This window comes from Peromyscus californicus, unplaced genomic scaffold (genome assembly GCF_007827085.1).
Source record: "Peromyscus californicus insignis strain IS unplaced genomic scaffold, ASM782708v3 Scaffold_4__1_contigs__length_199733344, whole genome shotgun sequence".
NCBI classification, from domain to species: domain Eukaryota; kingdom Metazoa; phylum Chordata; class Mammalia; order Rodentia; family Cricetidae; genus Peromyscus; species Peromyscus californicus.
Window position 1 is genome coordinate 55,440,982 of NW_026294562.1, and position 6,704 is coordinate 55,447,685.

Consider the following 6,704-nt stretch of genomic DNA (forward strand, 5'->3'; position numbering starts at 1 on the left):
TGGCTACTTTGAGACAGAAGATGGGTGCCCTGTTGTCACATACTACAGATCATCCCACACGGGTCACTGAGGAATGTAACAAATCACTAGAAAAAATGAATTTTAACATGTAAGCAACAGATGAGAAACCCAGTTGCTTATAAATGATACTGGGCGGTAGTTTCCCAAGAAAGAGGTCAGGTCAGTCTACTTGGACCTCTGGTTCTCATCTGTGTTCTCTTGACTGTTTTCTCAGGAAGGTGCCAGTGGATCTGGGGTGGGGGTGGGAGGGTGGGGGGAGCTGGAACATTTCTCTTAGTCTGAGGTGTTCGTAGCATTTCAGTGTTAGCTGTCTGTGGCCATTGGGCAAAGCTTATTACACTTTCATTTTCAGGAAATTAGGTTGCTGTTGCTGTCACATCTTAGGGATAGAAGGGCCTAGGGGCTACCAAATATACTGGAGACATCCCAGCTTTGCTGTGCAGCAGATAGGTAAAGCTAGCAACTTACACTGGTACGTGGAACATTGTTCTAAGGGCCAATGAGCCCCTGGCCTGACCGGGGTGGTCACTAACATCAAGGGACTGGCTTTGGCTTCTGAGTTTCATAGTTTACTGCTGTGTGACTAAGCTTAAGTTACTGAATCTTGGGTTCTGAGTTGCAAGGGGAAGGCATGATGTCTGACTCCTGCTCAGGCTTCATTGAGAAATCATTTATTACCTCTAGGCCTCTCCCAGCATGGTATCTCATGGAGAAGGCAGGGGTGCTCCCCATCCAGATAAACTTTATAGGTACATCTTAGCCCTCAGGGTATGGTGATGGGAACCCCAGGCCACAGGACAGAAGTCCAATGCCAGTGGTGCCTTTGCCTCTTGCTCTGGAGCCCTTGTCCCTTCAGGCTATGCCTGTATCTGCTGAGGTCCCCAAAACATCCTTTAAGCCCAGAGGTCATCTTCCAGCTTGGTGCTCTGCCCTCAGCTTTGGCTCATCTGTTGCAGAGATTTACTATAGTACATGCCAATAGATGAATGTGACATTACCTGGGATCTCTTCTGAGTTACCCCAGCATAAACGAAAACCAGGAGCAGAGACTGGACCCCTTCAGAGGCAGTTCTGAGCTCTATGGCCTTCACCTACTCTACAGAGGGCCACTGAAAGGACAGGAGTGTGTGGAACAAGGTTTTAGTAGGGGACATGAATAGCCACAGATGCTTCCTTAAGTCCCTTGCTTCTCAGTATGGACACATTTAAACTGAAAAGAGACCATGCAGGCTCCTGCCCCATTCCACATGTACCCTGATGCATCTCTAGCTTTTAAACATGGAGGGAGGGCTGCCGCCGCCTCAGTGAACACATTTCCTCTTCCTCAAAGTTGTAGGGGCTCCATTTCTTACTTTCTGTGCCTTGACTTAGGACCTGGCGCTGATAAAGATGTCTAGATTGCTGTCCAATACACCAAAGGAAGCTGACCCTTTGACCCTGAGCCAAACTCCTTAAAGCCCCAAGTTTGCCCCCTTCCACAACACCGTTTTGAAGAGAACTGGGAGAGTCCTTTCCCCTTCCTGCCTGTTCCAAGGGTGCTTCCACGTCCTATAAGCAAGTGTCCCCACAGATGCTCCTGCCCACTCACCGAGGCAGGTGGTGCTTTTTTTGCATTCCTAATGACCCCACCTCTGGAAGGTTGGCAGCAATACCTTGTGGGAACTGCCACTGTTTGGGAATGACGCCATCTGAGCGCAGCAGCATGAAACACCAGTGGCCCACCAGGGTTTCACTTGATACTGGGCCACACAGATTCTGAATGGCCTGAGGTGGCTGTTCTTTATTGTATGAGGAAGAAGACCTAGGGTCCTGCAACCAGCACTAAGAGCTGCCTTGCTGGGTGGATATGCTTATTGTGACCCCCTGCTTGTAGCTTCCATAGTGTTCACTGGAGAGTCACCAAAGACTGCTTGTACTATATCCCAGGAGTTGGGGGCCTGCAGTTGAAGCTATCAGCACACAAGAGAACACACTTCTCATACACAATTTCTAGAGTACACCGGTAAGGTCCAGCCTGAATGGAGAACAAAAGTTTCTTCTGGTGCTTGGTCACTTGAACATCATCTAGCCAGTGAGATTAAAGAACAAGGCAGCTATTTTATAGAACCCCACTGAAGGCATTTATGAAAGGATTTCCCAGATGTTTTTCTTTATTAGAACTGGTGAATAGTATATGTTAAATTACTTTTTTTTTTTTTTTTTTTTTTGGTTTTCGAGACAGGGTTTCTCTGTGTAGCTTTGCGCCTTTCCTGGATCTCACTCTGTAGCCCAGGCTGGCCTCGAACTCACAGAGATCCACCTGGCTCTGCCTCCCGAGTGCTGGGATTAAAGGCGTGTGCCACCACCGCCCGGCTAAATTACTTTTTTTGCTGTGACCAAACACCTAGATTACCCTCTGTCTCCAGTGCATTGCCTTCATATTCACATACTTCCACACAAACCCACCTGGATACACACAAATAATAATAAAGAGGCCAAGAGAGGAATATAGGAATTGTATGGGAAAAAGAACAATTTAAAAATAAAAGGGGGCTGGAGAGACGGCTCAGCAGTTAAGAGCACATACTGCTTCTCCAGAGGACCCAGGTTTGGTTCCTAGCACCCACATGGCAGCTCACAACTACATATAATTCTAGCTCCAAGGGATACAATGCCTCTGGCTTCAGTGGGTACCTGCATAATATGCACATAACCCCACCACTACCACCACACACAATTTAACATTAAAATTTTTTTTTTTGTTTTTTCGAGACAGGGTTTCTCTGTGTAGCTTTGCACCTTTCCTGGAACTCACTTGGTAGTCCAGGCAGGCCTTGAACTCACAGAGATCCGCCTGCCTCTGCCTCCCGAGTGCTGGGATTAAAGGCGTGCGCCACCACCGCCCGGCCTAAAAAATTTTTTTTGATACAGGGTCTCTACATAGCCTTGGCTGTACTAGAACTCACTTTGAGGACTAGGCTGGCCTGGAACTCAGCTCTGCCTGCTTCTGCCCCACACCCCATATTGGGGCTAAAGGCATGTACCACTACACTCAGCTAAAATATCTTTTTTTTTTTTTTCCCCAGAGCTGAGGACCGAACCCAGGGCCTTGTGCTTGCTAGGCAAGCGCTCTACCACTGAGCTAAATCCTCAACCCCTCACCTCAAGCTTCTTAACACTGGGATTATAGGCATGTATATGCCCCTACTCTTTTGATCTCAGATGTGTTCGTGACAGGTCCCTGCATAGTGACACAGAAGGCAAATCTGTGCATTAGAGGCCAGCCAGGGCTACACAGACCTTTTTTCAAAACAACAGCAACAAAATTAAAAAAAAAAAAAATCACAACAGCGCTGGCCAGAGGGCTCAGTGGGTAAAAATAATGAAAACAAAGAATTAAAAAACACCAAAAAACCAAAACAAAACAAAAACAAAACACCCCACATACCTTTAATTTCAGCACTCGGGAGGCAGAAGCAGATGGACATCTGTGAGTTCAAGGATAGTCTGGTCTACATAGAAAGTTCCTCAGTAGGTAGGCACTTATTTCGTGTTCAAAGATAGCCTAGACTATATAGCAAGATGGCCTCAAAAAAACAAAACAAAGCTGGGCAGTGGTGGCACATACCTTTATTCCAAGCACTTTGGAGGCAGAGACAGGCAGATCTCTGAGTTCAAGGCTAAGTCTGATCTAGAGTGAATTCCAGGATGGCCAGAGCTGCACAAAGAAACCCTGTCTCAAAACAAAAACAACAACAACAAAAAACCCAAACAATAATAAAATATTAGAGAAGCTGAGGTTGTAAAATAGTGGTAGGACACTTTTCTATAATGCACGAGGCTCTGGCATAAAAAACCACTAAAGGGCCAGGTGGCAGTGGCGCACGCCTTTAATCCCAGCACTCGGGAAGCAGAACCAGGCAAATCTCTCTGAGTTTGAGGCCAGCCTGGTTTACAGAGTGAGATGCAGGATAGCCACCAAAACTAGAGAAACCCTGTCTCGAAAAACAAAAAAAAAACAAAAAACAAACACTATAAAAACCACCACAATATGCCGGGCGGTGGTGGCGCACACCTTTAATCCCAGCACTTGGGAGGCAGAGGCAGGCGGATCTCTGTGAGTTCGAGGCCAGCCTGGTCTCCAAAGCGAGTTCCAGGAAAGGCGCAAAGCTACACAGAGAAACCCTGTCTCGAAAAACCAAAAAAAAAAAAAAAAAAACCACCACAATATATAACATGGTCTACACGCCTTTAATCCCAGCACTCAGGAGGCAAAAGTAAGCAGTTATCTGTGAATTGGAGGCCAACCTTGTCTACATAGAGAATTCCAGGATAGCTAGGGCTATGAAGAGAGACCCTGTCTCAAATATACAACCTATGCTACTTGGCCGAGTGCTTGCCTACCAAGCACAAAGCCTCAGATTGGATCCCCTGCACTCATAACACAGGGCATGGTGGTGCATGTGTATTATCTCAGAACTGGAGCAGAGGTGGGGGCAGGAGTGCCTAGGCACATCCGTGGAGGTCAGAGGACAGCTTTCAGGAGTTGGTTCTCTCCTGCCGTCTGGATCCTGGAGTTTGAACAAGGTCTTCAGGTTTGGCAACTATGTGTCTGAGCTATTCCACTGGCCCCGCCATGAGGACTTTTAAATGGACACAACTAAGTTGATTCTAAAATAATGTAATGAGGAAATATGAGATGGCCTCAGGATGTAGAGTGGGGGAGCTGTGAGGTATCAAGTGTACTGCAAAATGTGTAGGTACAAAGACCCATGGGGCAAATTTTTTCAAAGTCTGAGTCCAGACTGGTGGTAATCTCACCTTCCCAAGTAGGAAGGTTTTTTGTTTGTTTTTCTGAGACAGGATTTCTTTATGTAGCCCTGGCAGTCCTGGAACTTGTAAATCAAGTTGGCCACTAACTCACAGAGATACAAGGTCTCTGCCTCCCCTCCCAAATGCTGCAATTAAAGACATGTGTTTGAACAGGATCTCACTATGTAGCTCTGGTTGGCCTAGAACTCAAGAGATCTGCCTCCCTCTGCCTTCCAAGTACTGAGATTAGAATTAAAGGTGTGAACCAACAATACCTTTCTGAATTTTTAAAAAGGCGTTACCAATGAGGAAACAATGAGCCATTCAGTGAATGAGACAGGCACAAGTGGCTCTTTCTCTAGTTAAAAAGTTAGCTCTCTCCTTCCTACAAATGACAGATTTCAAAAAGCTGTGATATAGTTTAGAAGAACACCAATCTACCACGCCAAGTGCTAAAGGCCCTAGGTTCAATCCTTAGCACCAAAAACAAAAAGCTCTTCATTAAAAAATTTCAAAGAAGTTGTTGGGCTGGAGAGATGGCTCAGAGGTTAAGAGCACTGACTGTTTTTCCAGAGTTCAATTCCCAGCAACCACATGGTGGCTCACAACCATCTGTAATGAGATCTGGCGCCCTCTTCTGTATACTAAATAAATCTCTAAAATAAATAAATAAATAAAAATATAAAAAATAAAAAAATTTCAAAGAAGTTTAGATTATCTTTAACCCATCTGTTTTATTTTTCCACGTATATACATCTATATTTTATACATGTGTATACCCAAGGATATATTTAGTATCACAAAAAACATGAAGGATGGATGAGAGCTGGGGAGGGTGTGGTCACAAGATTTCCTGTTCAGAAATGAGATTCTAATATAGCATATCTGAGGCCAATACACCTCCCATAATGACCATATACCCCCACCAACCAATCACCAATCCACAACAGAAAAAAATCCCTCAGAAAACAAAGGCTCCAAAGTAGAAGTCCCATAGCTCACAATGAAAATAAGCACACAAGCACATTAGGAGCTGGCAACAGGGCCAAACAGCTCTACTGTGGGATGGAGCAAATGACCAGCAGAGGGAAGACTAAGCTGGGAAGCCAATCTTCAGGAAGATTCGGCAGTGGCTACGTTAATGCTAGCAGTGTACAGGCAGAAGCAAATCCTCCCAAGAAGTGAGAGGATAGCCGGGTAGTGGTGGCGCACGCCTTTAATCCCAGCACTCAGGAGGCAGAGCCAAGAGGATCTCTTTGAGTTGAGGCCAGCCTGGTCTACAGAGCGAGATCCAGGATAGGCAACAAAACTACACAGAGAAACCCTGTCTCGAGAAACAGAAGAAAAAAAAAAAGTGAGAGGATAGTTTATAGAAGCTTGCATAGTTTGCTGAGTGCCTAGGCCACTGAAGGATCTTTGAACTAAAGTAACAGGGAGAACTATTAAAAATAAGTAAATGTTGCTGAGGTACAAGGGATGGGGGTATTACAACAGCCTTTTGTAAAAGTTTAGTAGCCCAGCCAGGGATAGTGTAATCCCAGCTCTTGGGAGTTGAGGCAGGACAGTCACTGAGTTGGTTAGCCTAGGCTACAGTGACTTTCCAAGCAAGCCTGTCCTATAGAGACCATCTCAAGAAAAAGATTATAAGAAAGTGACTATCCTGAGATTAGCAAAATTCTAAGAAAACCAGGAGATGGTAAGGATAGAGGTACCCTGACCACAGACACATTCTGGAGATGACAGGTGGCCAAGGCAGAGAGAGAGGAGTGTTATTTACACGGCAGCAGGTAGTAAGCACTGTTGCAGTACAGGATAACTAGGAAGGGAAACAGCTCACAAGGCACCATGGGATTTGTCCTGAGCTGTGCTTAAGAGGCAGATGGGTCCTAGGT